The following is a 19,452-nucleotide window of genomic DNA, read 5'->3' on the forward strand; positions in this document are numbered from 1 at the left end:
TATTGGTTGACATTTTACTTATACTCTATTTAAAGCGCTTTAGCAAGTTTAAAATTTGGTTACGAAAATTGATGTTCTAGCGCTGCAGCGAACTTTAGTTCCAACTCTAGATTTTGAACAAATAGTTTATATGGACGTTCGTCTCTATAGAATATACGTCAATGATACCATTTGCTTTTAGGGCTTTTAACAAACACAAAAAATTATGTCACTGTCAATGTAACTACGCTATGGATAATGAAATGGCGCGGTGGTGTAGTACTACTGCTTGCGCGGTACGGCTGCGCTCTGAGGTGCTGAGTTCGAATCCCGGGTTGGGCAAAGTGATATTTAGGTTTATCTGTTCAGTATCAGCCCGAAGTCTGGAATTTGTGCCCGATATGATAGGCTCACCCCATATCACATCATGGGACGGAACATGCTTAGCGAAAAGTGGGTGCCCCGGTTGCGTCTCTGCATACCCCTTCGGGGATAAATGCGTGATGTTTGTTTGGACAATGACATAATTTGTTCGCAACACACGTGCCGCGCCGTACCGCTTTGTTTTTATGAACACAAATAAATCTTATATACTTTTTATGCACACTACAACAGTTTTTATTTTGCTAAATATCTTGGCAGAAGGGAAATGTTGTACAAGCTTCGCCTCTTTATATAATATTACGGAAGGGCTAAGAACGTAAAGCCGTTGGTCCTGATCTCTCTCCGGTCATGTCGTCTCACCGGACTATGAGAAGGAACAGAGAATGCTTGTGTATTGCACACACTCGTGCACTATAATATCTCCTGCTGATCTCTCTCCGGTCATGTCTCACCGGACTATGAGAAGGAACTCAGTGCTTGTGTATTGCACACACTCGTGCAATACACAAGCACTGAGTGTCTGAATGGGCCCGAGCGTCGACCGCCCGTCGCCATGACACTCGAACAAAATGCATTTATTAGTTAAAAAATAAGTTAAATAGTGTATACTTATTACTAACGTATGAAATGAAACGTTTTTTTCATTCCCAGTTGGAGTATAATTTGTACATCGTCTAAAAACACAGGAAGGCATTTTATTAATAAAAATACAAAAGTTAGTAAGCCGACTAGCCGCGACAGTGCTTGGAGGTTGACTAAGTGAATGTCGGGCAATTACCTTGCTTTCGTCTTGCGAATATTGAGCTCGGACAACGTATCTATGTAATAAAAACATCATAGGGCATATCCATACTTTTAAACGTGCTTAGACGCGAGTCGCTCCCAGAATGACAAATAGTGGATTGCGGATGCCTCGACGGCCGGAGGATACATTCTATAATGCATTTTATGCATGGGACGAATTGTTTATTTTTTATAAGTAGCATTAGCTTTTGCTCGCGGATTCTCGCGTGCAATTTTATTTGTGACAATCTTAAGAAAGGTCATTTGGATGTTCAAGCTTACTCCGTGCCTATATATCTCAATTAGTGCCAGAGTTACTCAGTTTACGCGCCACCTATACTTATCTAATTACTTAATGATTGCTTATGTTTACGCGAATGCTAAACATTAAAATAAAATTTTTTTTCGGATTTTATCGCGGTTTTAATGTTTTGACTTTGTGGATGAACAACACCTCAGTCCCCCCCGTGACCATGAAGGCTGCAAAGTCTTCGAAACGTCGGGAGAAAATTATAATATTAAAACCGCGATAAAATCAGAAAAATAGTTTAATTTTAATTATTTCATTACTTTTAGGTACTCAAACTATAATATAAGTTACCTAAGTGCTTTTGTCATAACGTGTTAAAAATTTGAAACAATGTCCTTATTACTCTCCCTGGAGAAAACGGCCTTCAGTATACATTCCATACATTTTCGGGACACGAATTACAGCGGGATCATGTAATTTCAATCAATTTTAGGCCTTCAAAATTTTTTAAATACCAAAATATTCCTCATTAAATTGTTTATTTAATAATGTTGCTTATAAATTAAAATCTGAAGTGTAGGAGGAGATGCACGTAATCAAAATTCTAGTCGTATTTTTATTGAAATTAATAAAACAATATCTACAGTTTAAAACTTAACAAAATTAAAAAACATATTGTACAAATAAGATTTTCAATGTTTTTTTCTATATGTTTATATCAGCTTCTTATATATGGTTAATGTGCTGTTTCGCTGGGCGAGCACAGGTTGAGTCGCCATGACCTTAAGTAATTATACATACTTAATTATTGTAATAACTAATAAGGTTTTCTTGTCTTCGAGTATCTTCGTGCACAGTCGTAAATATCCGTGACTCATAAACAAAGATGGCGTGCGCGCCGCGGCGTGGCTAGCATAGCCGCGCGCCGAATTGTTCCGAGAATGGGCCACGCACAGTGCAGGTCAGATTAGTAGTACAAGTCGCATTGACGTTTTTATTACACCTTTATTATTTTTATTATACAGTGCACTGTAATAAATAGATAAAGAAACTGTACTTAATATAAAAAACAATATAGGCAGAGGGAAATAATTAGTGATATCGCTCGAGGCACTTACAGACAACTATATGATGGAGATAGGGGAAGTTGGGGAAAGGACAGTCCAGTCGTTGATAAGTAATTATTAGTCAATGTTAAATAATCCCACTCAGTAGTAGAGGAGGCCCGCGCCCAGCAGAGGGACAGTATATAATACAGGGTTGATATTATTGCTAAATAAGTAGGTGTTTATTCATGAGGCGTTGTTGCGCCTCCAGAGCGATGAACTTTGCAGAATAAAAGGTTTTTTGTATACCTTCTGGCATACAAAACAGCTTTAAACATAATCCATGATAAATGGCTTATCGGTGTCACAAATTTTACACAAATCAGTTCAGAGGTTTCTTACTTCTAACAAATATCTATTTTATTTATGTATTTTTATACACTTGTCCTTTTATTTTTTATTATAAGTTATGTTTTTGTCTCTTTGGCGCATGTTCTTATTCTTATCACTATAATATAAGAAGGGTCAAGACGCTAAACATTTAGCATAAATTTACAATTTTTTTTCATAACCGACTGAATAATGTCAGATATGCGGGGATCCGAACTCAGGTAATTTGAGTAAAAAGCCCACTCAACGTGGTCTTTGACCTGGGATTCAAACTAAAAAATAGTCTGGCTTGTTGGCAATTTTTATTCAAAAAAAAACTTTAATCTTCGTTAAAGGTGCCATTACTATTTCTCGATGTTTATTTCCCATGTTTCAATGGAGTCTATAGGAGCCGTTCAAGTATTACGTAACGCAATTTGGGGGAAGGGGGAGGGGGACTTGTAAAACGTTACGATGCGTAACAGGGGCGAGAGAGAGGTGTCATACAAATTGTTATGTAACATTGTTTTTTTTTATTTTAAAATAATAACAAAGGTGTTTTAGGGAGTTTCCGGTATTTTGCGTATAATAATTGTAAATATTATATTAAAATTGTAACTTTAGAGTTACATAACTTTTGGAGAGGGGGGGGGAGGACAGGAAAATGTTACGGCGCGTTACATGGGTGGGTGGGGGCTACTGAAATCTTAAAAATTGCGTTACGTAATACTTGAACGGCCCCATAGATAAATTAATAGTTCTGTTGTGCATATTTTCATCCCACATCTTTTTTGTAAATTATGTCGAAATCAAACCGAAAAACGCCGGTTCACAATCTACGTACTCTGTGACTTGCCCAAGATATGTAAATCATTTCCGGAAAAATTAAACTTAATTTACCGGTAACTTTTAAATTTTATTAACTCTGATTCCGGCTGAACTACGTCAAAATTACTTTCAAAGCCAATAAAATATCAAATCAATTAAAACTAAATTGCCTTACTAGACCTTCTACTACGTCGTCATAGTAAGTCGTAAGAACGTGCGCGGAGTGCGTATCGTGGCCTATTGCCCATGAGAGCGACAAAGATGCAGAAATACATAACCACCTATGTGTGAAAGAGACATCGACATGTCTCTTCTTGCTGTTCTGACAAGCGAATTTTATTTTTGCACTAAGGAGATCCTTGCAAATAAGATTGTTTCATGATTTGTTCTACTTGATATCGAGGTGGCGGTGTCGCAATTCCATTTTACGGTTATGCTAATTGATTTCCGACCTTGGAGCTATTGTGTTAGGGCTAGTATGAAAGAATATTGAGTTTGGTAATGCTTGACATCCTGTTTGGTAACAAACGTCAGTATTGCCAGATAATAGTTTTAATTCAGCTTTGTGTATTTTTTGTTCCTATTGTATTATTATTTTAAATGTTTTGTTAGAACAGAATTGCGACATTTAACTAGGTACGGTAAACCTTCTTGGATAAATATTGGTGTAGGGTTTCATACACTTAACGAATTCCTGCGGCTAATGGTATATTAGCACATTATAGAAACCATATACAAATAATTAGCCATTAATATCAACTTTGAAAAAGAATACAAATACGTTACATTATGCTTTTTCTTAGAAAAACTTCTATTGTACCATAGTTTTTATTAAGGTATTTATAAAATCCCACTAAGATGGGTATGGCATTGTGTTTAGCATATTTTATGTGAGATAAACTTTCTGATTACTTGATTGAATTTCTGCTTACAAAATATACATCCGGCTTGATAATTACCACACAAACAAAGTAAACATCATATTTATCAATAAATACGTCATACGGGAACTTTTTGTGTTCTGACCTTCACTACGGTTTTATATTTTTATTTACAAGTTTGTATTTTTTTAAATACGCACATGGCAACACCGAAATTAGCGCCTACTAGTCAGTAGTCTGTGTCAAACATTGGAACTTGTATGTTTTGTCCGTAAAAAATATATTTATATTTACGTGAAAACTGTGTTGTGATTAGTGTTGTAAAGTGACAACATTGTTGTGATGGCAGGTACGTTGTAGTTTTATGTGCCCATTACAATGTTGAATGTGCCGTTTCATTGAGCGTGTGTCGCAAAACGGATTCTTTTATCCTATTAAAGTTACGCGTTTATGACGTAGCTATCTGCGTAAAATCTCGATGTTTTTATTTGCGATGGCGGGAATTTTTTGTGTTTGAATTTCGAATCTTTCCTACAGGATTCTTTCGAATGTTTCTTATATTTAATTTTATACCTATGTTATTATGTTATTTTATGCATATACATATTATTATAATTTTTATGACGCTATAAGTTAATTTCCTTTTACTCAATTTTAGAATTAATTTATTTGGTATAGGATATTTTTTATTTATATTGGATTAAAATATGTATATAGCAAAAATAAATATATATCTAAGTATTCATTGAGAGTATAACGCACCATACCGGTTTTTATATTAATAAAAACAAAAACGTTATTAGACTTTAAATATTAATTGTGTATGAATTTACTGACGATCTAACTTGATTTGTGTTAGTGGATTTTTTTTTTAGAAAAATCGAGAATACCATGACACTAAATATGATGCTTGTTTACTTATTTTGTTTGCGTTAAAACTTCAGTTGGCCTTGAAATAAAATATCTCATGCAGTGGTCATTTTTTATGAGTGATTTTGGATTGAGCCTCCTCGGGGCCCACGCATTTTACACGCAGCGGTCCCGGGTTGACAGTGTTTATTTTTGTCGCCATTTTAAAAACTTTTAGCCTTCTCAGTCGCCACAATGCTTGTTCGAAAATGTTCTATTCGATATTGGAGTAAATTCTGTCATGAATATTTGAGTACATTACCATCGCGACATAGTTCTCAGAAGTAGTAGTTCCGCGAAATATCTCAACGCGGCCAATCGATTTGTTCCCATTGAACGCCTCGCAGTGCTGTGACGTCATGGTGGATTTTGACAAATGACTAAATATAAAGAGGACAGGCCTCAAAAGTTAGCTATATGAATAAGTTATATTTATGTTAGGGAAATCGACGCAGAATTGTCAATATATATGTCTATCTCTTTTACTCAAAGGTTATTTGGAACGCAACAAAAAAAGACAAAAATAATTGCTTTCTTCGAATATGGCACTATTTCGTTTACTACTGGGACCGCCTTGCGGCAGAAACGCCATTTATTGCAGCCCAGTCAGCAAGTACATGTAGTGTGAGACGATGTAAACAAATCTTCATAAATATTGAATTTAAAGTAATATAATCATATTCTCAATTGTTCAGTGTGTTTATTAGTGTATTTGTTAGTTAGTTAGTTTCGAAAATGACTCAGTGTTGTGTGAAAGGATGCAAATCGAATTCACGCAAGAAAGACCCCGAAATATCTTTTCATAGGTTAGTAACTGTTTTACCGAAAATTAGTAAATATCTTTGTATATTTACTTTTTGAATGTGTTTTTATCAATTAAAATTATATGTGGATCTTGTTTGATAAGCTTTGAACCCTTTTAGGCGTGATTTATATCCATTAAAATCATTATGTTTGTTTACACACGAGCTTAGGAATGGGTGGATTTGTTTAGAAATTATTGATATCGATATTTTAACAGACGCCCGTTTATCAGTTACGGTTTTTGTCTTTGAAAGAATGTTAGAGCACACATCAATATTGTATTATCCAGAACGACAAACTAAGTGAAATTAGAATATTTTTTTAGAGTACCAAAAAAATTAAAAACCAAGGCAAAATGAATTGAGAATATTGGGCGACGTGATTGGAATCCTACACCAAATACATATATTCGTTCTTTACATTTTGAGAAGAAATGCATAAACCACACGTTTAATTAACGCGAGTAAAAGATAACTGTTTTCCAACAATATTCCCGATAAGTAAAATAGTAATGATTATTATACTTCACCTAATAGTAATATTACTTTTAATATATATGAATAAAATTAGAATTGTTACATAAAAGAATAGATAAACATAAAAGAAACAACATAAAGATGAAATGTAAGATATATTTTTACAATTGGCGGTCTTATGTTTCGAGCAACCTTTGCATGCACGGAAATAGATATATAATCATATTGTTGTTATTGCAAATAATTATTATAATTGATTATCTTAACCACCATCTTTACGCTCATTGATTTTAGTTTGCTGAAACATAGTTATGTTTCTCGATTAAAGAGCATAATACTAAAATAAAATAAAACCAACCAAATAATTGCTGGCTACGCTATCTTATTCCATTCATCATGTATTAAGTAAATATCTTAATCTGTACCTTAAATTATTAGCAAGGAATAGCGCAACATACAAATATAGATCAAACACAACTGGATGTTTGTCACAACAGGTACTGCTTTCTTTAACAATTGTTACTTATAAATCAGTTTCAGTTTGTTTGTTTATATTATGGTTTGTTATATTTATATTATGGTAGAACCTAACCCCTTTCGTATTTGATCTTTTGGGCTTGTTTGTCTCTCTTTTAATTCTTCGATGTCGATACAAAATTTTCGGTACTAGCATATCACTATTGTAAGGGGCGGAGTCGGCGCCATTTTATGCATTAAATGTGCCGCATGTCACGTGACCATATCACTCATCCTCTATACTCTTTTATCATTGATTTCGACGGCTTGGACTAGCGGAAGTTTGTAGGGTTCGGTAACAAAACAAACGAATATAGCCTTTATATCCAAAGGATAGACAGATCCAACCAGGGCACTTCATTCCATGTGTACCTATTCAGTCATATTAACATAATATTATCTATCCCTTATCCATGAGAGGGTGTAGGCAGAGGTGCAAAAGGGCATTCACTTTGTATGTTCTGGCCCTTAAAGGCGAGCCTATCAATATATTTATCAATAGCCTATTAATAGTTGTAAGTTATTATGTTATTATAGTTCCGCCAGTCGATTTGTAACCTGTAATGGCTGTGTGTTGATATGTAAATAAATAATTTTCCATAAAAAAAGGCTTCAAACATTGCACTCGGGGCTTACACAGAGCAAAATCCCATCCCTGCCCCACCCGGGATTCGAATACGCAATCGACATATGCAATACAACTACGCAAGCACTGTGTGGATTTTTCAATTCGTACTAAGATGGATTAATTAGAGTAGATGTTGAAGATATAACGAGGCCAAATATTTATCTAACATGATTCAACAGACGTCTATGACCCAACAAAACGAAACGAAATTGATTCTAAATACCAGAGCGGAATTATAATTTCTGTTTTTAATTTTTATCTTTAATAATTTAAGATATTTTATAATTTTGTAGTTCTTACTTAATTCCAAAATATGTCATGTCTGAACTACATTTTTTTTTGTTTATACGTTAATTTTATATCTTTCTTTCTTTTTTCTGAAATACTTAGTGCGTGTCTCCTTAGATGTAAGATGCACATTGTTTCATACCATATTTTATTTTTATGTTAAGCGGAAATTGATATATGTGTAATATTTTTTGGAGAACTTATATTAAATAAATGTTCCAGAGATTAGCATTTACAGACACAAAACTAACAAACATTTCCTATTTGTAAAACATGTAATAATATGAGGTACCAAACATTAAAATATACGGTCGAATTGAGTAACTCCTTTTTTTGAAGTCGGTTTAATATGAATTGTCAAGGAGTTGTCATCTGTAACTGCGCGGCGCCTAATATCAAACATCTATACTGAAATTAAATTAGTTTTATATCGTTTGAACAATTAAATAGTCATCATGACTGTCTAAATAAACATCATCAAGACATCGTATATTCTTCGATATAACAGCTACAGTCCACAAAAGCAGCTGAACAAATACAAAATTTCAAACTTTTGTATCATCAGCGTATTAATAGCTTTTCCGGGATAATAGTCCTGCTTCTATTTTCCCGGGATAAAAAGCCTATAGCTCTCCGGGTGAATGTAGTTTTGTAAGCAAAGAATTATCAAAATCAGTTCAGCAGACTAGTCCCTACAAACCAACAAACTAATAAACTTGTCCTCTTGTTAATATCAGTATAGATACAGTAAAAGAATATTTCGATTGAAGTTATATAGAAGGGTTGAATTTGGTCAGGTACTTTTGTGACTGACTGACGTTACGTCAGCCACTATCTGCCCCTACTCTGCTTACCAGAGGCGAAAGACGAATTATCCTGAATACCCGACACAACATACAGGTACTAATATGTATAAATACGATCTGCAAATCATTCTAATGATAATTAGATTCTACATCAATTACGAAAAGGAAGCCGGCAGGACTTTAGTTATACAATATACAGGGTCATTATGACGTTACCAAACGAAAACATACTTAGCTTCTTGAAAATAACACATTACATAAGTTCTCGAACCGTAGATGAATATAAAAAAGTGTAAGTTTGGAACAAAATAAATATTAATAAAAAGTTTAATTATACACGCCCTAATGCCACTACTACCATTCTAAGAGAATTCGTCGCAGCAGCACCATCGCATTTTATATCAACTAGCGACCCACCCCGGCTTCGCACGGGTGCAATGGTGACTATTTAATGGATGTTATTATTATACATATAAACCTTCCTCTTGAATCACTATATTTATTAAAAAAAAAACCGCATCAAAATCCGTTGCGTAGTTTTAAAGATTTAAGCATACAAAGGTAGGGATAGAGAAAGCGACTTTGTTTTATACTATGTAGTGATATGCACAAATGCGGTCTTCAAATCGTAATAATGTTAATTAGATTCTACATACAGACAAGCGGCAGGACTCAGGTTATATGGACCATTGCGGTTTTTTAATAGATAGAGTGATTCAAGAGGAAGGTTTATATGTATAATAACATCCATTAAATAGTGGAGAAATACTGTTATTTTGTTGTTATACCCGTGCGAAGCCAGAGCGGGCCGCTATGTTTTATATACAACGTTCACAGTTTTTCTGTAGTGTATTTAGTATCAGCATTGCACCCGTGCGAAGCCGGGGCGGGTCGCTAGTTAGTAGATATATGTTGCGTCGGGTTTTTCGAAAAAAAAAATCACCTTTCACCTCTGCTGTATGTTGCTATTGTTTACTAGTCTAGGCGAGAATGCTCGTCTCGTTATTCAAATGCAATGAAAACTCTGTCCTTTACCAGATATTCTGCGGGTACCGGTAAACGTGATGAGCCGCACAGTCGCGCGCTGTCGGCCACTAATTGATTGAGACGTTGCAAGAAGTCGGGCTCTCACGCTATTGCTATTCAAATTCAAAAATATGTATAATATTTTTATTGCTTTGAATGACGAGACGAGGTTGCCGTTCTGATGGTAAGCGATACGATCCATAAACAGTAGAAACACCAACACCTTGAATTAAAAAGAGTTTGGTGTTCCACTGCGCTCGTCATCTTGAGACGTGAAATGTTAAGTCGTATTATAATCTGGATCCGACTATTTGGACTCATGTTCCTGCCTTACTCCCACGTGAGCGGAATTGTGAGAGAATTCGGCATGGTGAGAGTATCGCGCCCTGTCACATGGGACCTTTATATGAAATATTTTATTTGAACAGTGCTGGGCACGGGTCTCCTCTACTACTGAGGTATTAGGCCTTAGTCCACCACGCTGTAGTGCGGGTAGACTTCACACACCTTCGAAATTCCTATAGAGAACTTCTCAGGTATGCAGGTTTCCTCACGATGTTTTCCTTCACCGTTAAAGCAAGCGATAATTTACAAAAAATACACATAATTTTAGAAAAGTCAGAGGTGTTTTGTGATTTGAACCTGCAGACAATCGTCTCGGCAGTCTGTTTCCAACTAGGCTACCGCCGCTTCTTCCCTATCCATCCACTATTCCTAGAATGTGTGCCAGCGGAACTATACCATTATTTTGACTCGAATAAAATACCTAACACTAGTATGAAGTGGTACTGGTGGTAGGTCTCTCATATGTGAGTGTCCGTCTGGGTAGATACCACCGCAATGTCTATTTCTGCCTAGCAGTGTGTAGTCACTGTTGTGTTCCGGTTTGAAGGGCATTATAGCCAGTGTAACTACGGAACATAAGACTTAACATCTCATGTCTCAGGACGACGAGCGCAGTGGAATACCAAAAACTTTGTAATTCAAGGTGTTGGTGTTTCTACTGTTTATCGGTCGTATCAATTACCATCAGGCGAACAGCAGGCTCGTCTCGTCATTCAAAGCAATAAAAAAAAATGGGGTCTGTAAATTTTAAACTCAGTTTGCCTTGATTTTGTTGCGAGCTTATCAGATGACCCATGTGCCTAAAATATTTACATTGTTATTGTTCCCAAAACTGGATGTTAAACAATAGACTCGCTGTTGGGATGGCAATGAAGTGTTAGCTGTACCGTTAGGTGTCCGCTTCTTAGAAATCTTTTGAGGATATTTGAACTATTTGCTTAAGCTACAAAATATTCACTGACGATTTAAAGCCAATTTTGTAACGAAGAAATTAGGTTGTTATTCGTTTGAGCAGGTTAAATACTTATTTTTCCATACATTGCCAATTAAAATATTATCACGTCCAAGGCTGTTTGAATAAGATTCCTTAGCCTCGCGCACGGGAAAATTTGAATTTCGAATTATTTATTTTTAGAGTTAATAAATATTTCAGTACTAGCTGACCTGGCGAACTTCGTATCGTCTAACAGTGGATTCTTTATATATTTTTTTTAATACTTATTGTGCTATTCGGGACCCCGGGTCACCTAGGAAGATAAAAAAAGAAAGTTGATAAGTGAACAATTACATTATGTCAAAAAATAAAAATTATAAAACACTTAAAATTCTTTCCATCGTATAAATATTGACAAATATTGATAATTATATTTATTGTTGATAGTTATATTTATACACCACGCGTATATTATATTTTGGTTAATATAAATATGTTAGGTAGTGTGTTACTTGTTATTCAAATTGTTTTCGGCGATAAGGCGCGTGGGCGCTGCGGCTGGCCGTTGACATAGATAACATAAAGGATATAGCAGAATATTTTACGATTGTCCAAATTCTAATTTGAATATTGCAACAAAATCGCTGTGGAATATTTTCGAGGTCGGCAATTGTTAGAGATTTCGGAATATCGGTCAAAAATCTTGTTATAGACTAATATAGTACATAATCGTCTTGAAAAATATGAGTCCAATTTACGCCGAAGTTTTTTTTATGTAGATAGGTAGTATAAATACAAATTATAAAGTAGTTTTCAAGTACACAAAGCTTTTTTTTATTACTACGCCATTTTGCCAATATCAAAGATTTGTTTATTTATTTATTCCACATACTACTAATTATAGGTTACACCCAATACATAGTGTAGGACATCTTCAATAATAAATACAACTAGCCAACATTTTATAACATTATAATTTTAAGTATAACTAAGATACAAGTACTTAATAAACTAATAATATAAATGACTAGATGTTGATCGCGGCTTCGTCCGCATGATAGTGTTGCCCAAATTCAGTCTTGGTCTTGCAGTCTTGGTCTTGTTCTTGCGTTTTTGCAAGACCAAGACCAAGAACAAGACCGCGTATTTTTAGCAAGACCAAGACCAAGACTGACCGTGCAAGACTTGAGCAAGAACAAGACATAGCCTGCAAGACTCTTGCGTCTTGCAGCTAGGACTTAGCGCTATTTCACTGAGTAGTTAGGTGTAACAGTTCGGTGTATAGGTAGGTACGCTTAGGAATTCTATGAGACGCAAACAACGGTATCAAAGAATATGAAAAACTGGACCTATGCGCATTACGACTAATACCATAAACATAGCGAATAAAAAAGATCTATTAAAATCAAACTGAGTGCATGCATAGCTATGTTTTAACCATCGGCACTTTGATAATGCGGCATCAAAGGTTTTGTACTTACTTCTCAAAGAAATTTGCCGCTTTTCGGAAGTACATGGTTATGATACACGCGCCGGCGGCTTCTTTTGAAATCTAAAACAATCGTTGCCGCCACGCCGAAATCATAACATTTGACACTATTTGATTGCCGCCATAGGGCGTAGGTATACTCATGCAAAATAATTTCGAATTTTAAGAGTACCTACAGGTGTTCCAAAGAATTAATAAGTTTCAGAGTGCTTAGAATGAAAATGAATACATTATACTGATCACGCAAGTAGTATTATGATTGGGATAAAATGGTAAGGATAGCCCGACTAGAAATTTAAAAGTGCGACCAATGGGGCTCCCTCTTGGGCTTCCCTCTTGGGGCCCACTTTGGGATGTCACGCAAAGCCCTCTTGGGCCCCCATTGGGAAATCCCAAATGTGCCCCCATTGGGAAATCCCAAATGGGGCCCAATTGGGAAATCCCCATCAGATCCCAATCTAAATTTATAAAAAATCTAAAATTTCAAAAAATCAAAAAATAATTTTTGAATTACGGACTCTGATGGTACTATAACTTTATATTTCGATTAGAAAGTGAACTATTGGTTGAATGCATCCTTGTCGTCAGTTGGGCTCGAACTCGGGTCCTCTTGATCATCAGTCGTTCACGTTACCACTGGTCCAAGCGGGAATATTACATTCGTCGCTTTATTTGATGTACATCGAATCAACTAGATGATATTACTAATATTGAGGTTAAATGTTTAATATTTGTTTCTGTTTTTTTGTTTATCTTAGTTAGATTTATTCAAGCGGAACTATTAGCAATAATTTACTATTTCAACGTTGGGATTTCCCACTTAAATCGCACTCAAGCCCCAATTAGGAAATGTTAACAATAATTTTTCATTTTTACTTTGGGATTTCCCACTTTGGCCCCACTCGGGTCCCAATTGGGAAATATTAATAATAATTTTTCATTTTTACTTTGGGATACAATGATAAATCGTAAAACTCTTTTATTAAATTTCTTATAAGTTGAAGGTTCAATCTCTTTCTAGACAGATAAGTATTGTTCTTTAAAAATACAGTCAAGTTATTGTAATTAATTTGTTTTTTACATGTTTTAGCAAATGTAAGCTTATAAATCATAAATGTTTATTAAGAAACAGTTACTTCCATGGAAAACGACATATAGGTCAGTTGATTTTTCGAATTTCTTATCAAATCTTCAGTTATTTATTAATCTGCTTGATCTTTACTATGGCTATGTTAATTCAAGCTCACAATGTTCCAATTCTAATACGTTTTTCTAAGATTTAAAGTAAACTTTAATAAATAGTAATAGACTAATAGGTAATTGCAAGACTTGCAAGACTCTTGCTGCAAGACCAAGACCAAGACCAAGACTGGGAGCGCAAGACCAAGACCAAGACCAAGATCAGGTGTATTGGCGCAAGACCAAGACCAAGACTGGCTAAGTCTCGTCTTGTTCTTGCATTTGGGCAACACTACCGCATGAAAAGCCTATCTCATCACAAAAGTTCCAAAAAAACTGTACAACACCAGCGACATCTATTTAAAAAATCAAATTAAATTAATCATTTTTCCCAGGAACGAATTACCTGTATAAAACTAGCCTATCTGTGAATCCAGGACTTGATCTATCAGTGTGTGAAAATTTCATCAAAACCCGTTCAGCTGTTTATGCGTTTTCTTCTTCAATTATAGTATTATTAAGACAAGATTTTATTTTTAGTCTATTACGTACTCTGTCGACATCTCGGGCTATTTCACCGATGTGGCCAAACTAAACAACCAAATAAATAAACAGATCGGTTCTCGTAATGTCGCAAGCGCAGCCGGGCCGGGTTTCCCCGTTAATTACTATGTAATATTTGACGCAATGTGAAAGGAATTGTTGCCTAACACGAATTGACGGAATTTATAGTTTCTGAAGGCCTATAACGGTAAAGCGTAAATCGTAATTTTTAAACAAGGTAATGAGATTCAAAGCAATGCTTCTAGACTACTTTAGTTTATTTTTTGAGTATTGTTGACTGTTCTAATAATAATTCCGTTTTGTTGTCATAATAACTTTTATTATTCACTTTGTAATATTTTACATTTATTGGTAACCACTTTGAGATGAAGATGTTTGCTGTACAACACTTCAACCTAGAATGTGCGTGTTCCCAGCATTAGTTCTCAGGAGAGCTTCCATGAATGGATGAATAAATGATTGAATGAATGAATTAATTAACGTTAAAAGTCAATACACTGTCTGATATTATGTAAACACGCATATTAAGAGGCATATATTTTCTTACAAAAAAATAAATATCCAGTAATTATAAAATATAAATGCTAACAGTATCGGCCCTAAAGTCAACACCGAGGGAAACTAGCGTACGGGATATCTTTTTCCCGTGGTTTAACGACTGCACGGCCCTGGAGGAAAGTTGGGAAGGCAGTGTGGTGGAAGGATAAGGAACAATCTTAGAATGTGCGGAGGGGAGAGGGTCTGGGCGTGTTCGCTGCCTCTTATAGGCCTCAGTGTGAATTTGGGAACCAACAGGTATACACATCTCACTATGACTGAATGTTTATTGAAAATAGTTAAAATAATTTAGAGAACACTTGATGAAAATGTTCGACAGTTTATTGATATAAACTTAACACTATAAAATGTTAATTATTAGATGAGACTGAATGTTTATTGAAAATAGTTAAAATAATTTAGCTTCCACCGCTTGTTATAAAGGCTTGTTACGGGTTAACGTATGTCTGTCATGACCCACATAGAAGTACGATAAGTAATTTATATGCTATTCGAGTTTATTAAATAAACCAATGAACTCAACTTATTTAGTCATTACGTCACATAGCCAGGTTACTTAAAGATACGGTGTCAAACAGGCCGGCATTATTGTGTCTGGCGAGAGGTACTTATATTTCGTCAATGTCACAATGGACCCAATTGGACCCTCAGATGCTGCATCTGATAGTAAGTAAGTCTAACTCCCACTGCACTTTGTCCGGGATTAATAAACAAATAAAGAAAAATAATACATTAATTTATTCCTACGTAAACACTGATAACTCACAACAAACAAATAAAACCAGTTATGGAAGCTTCAACGCGTTTTTATACACGACTGCTTCAACCTACCGATTCACTTCGGCACCGCACAAGTGTCCGACTTTCAAAGACTATTGACGTATATTCTATAGACACGAACGTACATATAAACTATTTGTTCAAAATGAGAACTAAAATGGCAAAACGTCAGTGTTATAAATCATTTATTCACTTGAACAACATATCATTTTACTTATTTGACTAATATTTTTATTCACATCTAGGTTTACACTTAGACTCGAGTTCTTATATCATGAGCGCCACTCCGTACACAACCACAAGTCGTCAATATTGATCATACTAAAGTCAGTTTGAATGGATTGCAGTTCAATTCAGTTGAACACAGTGCATGTTCGGCCAAATCTAATACGCACTACGCAGTACATCTATATATCAATGCCAAAGACACTTATTACCTTGAATTATAAAGTATTGTTTGGTAATCCATTGCGCTCGCCATACTGAGACATGAGATGTCTTATGTCCAGTAGTTAAATTGACTACAATGTTCAAACCGGAACACAACAGTGACTACACACTGCTGCTTGCCTAAAATAGACATTGCGGTGGTATCCAGGCGGACTCTCACATATGAGAGACCTACCACCAGTAGCCCTTTACTTGGTACTCTCATTATTGGAAAATACTTTCCCGCCCTTACACCCACCACTACAACTCCTGTAAGCCAGGATCAGCAGTGGCACGCATTATTGCAAGGACGAATTCGCCCTCGTTATAGTACGCCCTGACTATCGCAATTTAAACGTAATTTCCAATCCTAAAATGTATTTAAAATCTAAATTCGTGTTTACTAAAGTCATTAATTGGCGGATTCGCACAAGTGTGTGGTTTGGCAATGGTGTCGTGAAACAGGTTTAGTTACACTCGATAGTCGACCGGTCAAAGTGTTGCCGATGTTTGATTATTTTTCTTTTATACTTCATGTGGTAAGTGGAGTGGGATCCTATAGAATGTTGAGAGAGGATTACCCCTCGACGGTTGACTCCATTATGCCGGCCTGTTGGCACCGGATATACACGGCGTATTCTTAATAAAATAATGACCTATTCCAAAATCGTTAACTTGTGGGAATTGTCAAAAAACTAATTTCTGTTATTTGTTTTTCATGGTACAGTTTTCATTTTTGAACTATCTTTAATAAGTTCAATTTTATAGCAACTTAAAAAAAGGTTGCAAACAGGAATGAGTTTTTTGACGATTTCTACAAATTAACAATTAAGGAAAACGTCATTATTTTACTAAGAGTGTGACAGGGTGATCTCGGAACGCGACACTTACATGGGTCACTGTGGCGTGTTTCAACACCTTGCGTACGGTGGTCGCTATCCAGGCGGATATAAAATATATCCTACCACCAGCCGAACCGACTTTAAAAGGAGAGAGGTTGTCTAATCGTCGTATTTTTATGTATGTTCAGCGATAAATTAGTACCCCGTAGTCCGATTTAAATTGTTCTTTTTGCATCAATTACGATGAAAATGATTATTTGTTTTTATATTTATTTTATAATCAACAAAAACATCAAAAATAAAAAAAGACTCCAAAAAACACTAGAACCCAAAAAGTTATTTATGCCCCGGGGTAAGTGGAGGTGCAACTGATTCACCCTCTCTTTGCTGTGTATATCCCATGATGTAATACGGGCGAGCCCATCGCTATTTCGGGAATCAATTCCCAACTTCAGGCTTTTCCCGGTATTTGTACCTAGGACCTCAAAGCGGTGCAGAGGTAGCGCACACTTAATACAACTATGCCACCGAGGCAGATCAAACAAATATACATAAATAATATATGTACACACTACATATATTATTTATGTATATTTCTATACAGAGTTTATTCTCTTTCTATACAGCGTGGTAATGTTGCCAGCGTTATGGGCACCTTTGCACCAGTATGATCCGTGGCGGCCTCTTCGATTAGTAGAGTATTGTGTATTTTGTTCAAATTTTAACAGAATTGTAATGACTATTTTAATTGTGTAAAAATTCATCATATAAATGTACACACTCGTGTACAGTATATTCTGCATACCTGGTTGATCTCCATTGAGATTGGCCACCGTGGCGGAAATTCGGCTCGGAAGGATTCATTCAATTGTTTTTCGAAATGTTCGGCTAGGAGGAATTCATTCCGCTATTTTTCGAAATGGTACAATAAAAAAAGCTGTACAAACTTCAACAGATACTGTTTGTGTTAATAAGTTCAATTAGAGCGAGACACTCGCAGCATCTGTAACTAACACCAACTATTACAAAATCATTGGCATTAAATATACGGCCTCGGTGGAGTGTCGTGCTGCGGTTACCGACATACTCATTTTACTTGTGTTCTTGGAATTGGTTATCTTTGATATTAATGTTATAAGTTATTTTATATCCCAAAAAACTTTGCTTTGACAGTCCGCCTGGGTAGGTACCACCGCAATGTCTATTTCTGTCAAACTGTGTGTAGTCATTGTTGTGTTCCGGTTTGACATTGTAGCCAGTGTAACTACTGGACAAAAACTAAACATCTCATGTCTCAGGACGGCGAGCGCAGTGGAATACCAAACACTTTGTAAATCAAGGTGTTGGTGTTGCTACTGTTTATCGGTCGTATCGCTTACCATCAGGCGAACGGCAAGCTCGTCTCGTCATTCAAAGCAATAAAAAAACGTGTTAACCAAAACAATACCTTCTTGGAGCTGTGTTTACGTACAATATTGTAATGTTTATATTAACAACATGTGCAAAGGTTAAATGAACAAATTAAAGTAAGATATTGTAGCGTGTGATTTTAAATATTTTATTGTGTTATCGTCCTCTAGTATTGTGTTATTAAAACAATCTTATCTTTAAGTACGATTTAGACGTTTAATATTTATATTTATTTATTAGGTTTCCATCAGAGTTACCACAACGATTACAATAATTTAAATATTATAACTCATAGCTACAATGTAAGCCCTAATTAGGAGAACTCAACATAAATGAATCTAAAAGTGCCAAGCGCAGCAAATATAGGCAACTTATGCAATAAGCAAAACTTGATTCTCAAAATCATATTATTTTGGTTCATACGGGAACAACTAAGTGACCCCACTGTACTTTATAGTAAACGGAAGGGTTCCAGATAGTTTCAACTAAGGAGTAATGATTACCCCTCGCCAGTCGACACAATTATGCCGGCCTGTTCGAACCGTTTATACGTGGATTGATCCCAGACGGCGACTTACGCGGGCCATTGATATTACGCCTAGCATACCTACGGCCGAGATCCAGGCGGATACAAATAGCCGCCAGGATCATTCGTTCATATTCATCAGCATGATTTCGGGAACCCTTGTTAAAGTTTTAGACCTGTTCCCGAGCAATCGGCTTTGAGCATACGATTTATACATATTCGGCGCACGAGTTATAGCGGGAATGTGCAAAGATTTACTCTTTCGGAAAATTTTAAACGACCGAAATATTCCTTATTACGTTGTCTATTTAACAGTATTGTTAATTAAAATGTACTTTAGGAGATGTACGGAAAGTAATTTTACCGGCATTTTTATTGTAAAATTATTGTCAATATCCACATTATAAAAAAGACCAAAATAAA

At 35.6% G+C, this 19,452-nt stretch overlaps 1 protein-coding gene across 1 annotated transcript in view; it reads left to right on the forward strand.

Moving 5' to 3' along the window:
- Positions 1 to 4,709: 4,709 nt before the first annotated feature.
- The window catches only part of LOC115453179 (protein toll), a 43,074-nt gene continuing 28,331 nt past the window's right edge, over positions 4,710 to 19,452 (forward strand). Inside the window, exon 1 of the mRNA XM_037447141.1 lies at positions 4,710 to 4,869. The gene's annotated coding sequence lies outside the window, so the exon portion shown is untranslated. The remainder of the gene's footprint in view (positions 4,870 to 19,452) is intronic.

The sequence above is a fragment of the Manduca sexta genome, unplaced genomic scaffold (assembly GCF_014839805.1).
Source record: "Manduca sexta isolate Smith_Timp_Sample1 unplaced genomic scaffold, JHU_Msex_v1.0 HiC_scaffold_63, whole genome shotgun sequence".
NCBI classification, from domain to species: domain Eukaryota; kingdom Metazoa; phylum Arthropoda; class Insecta; order Lepidoptera; family Sphingidae; genus Manduca; species Manduca sexta.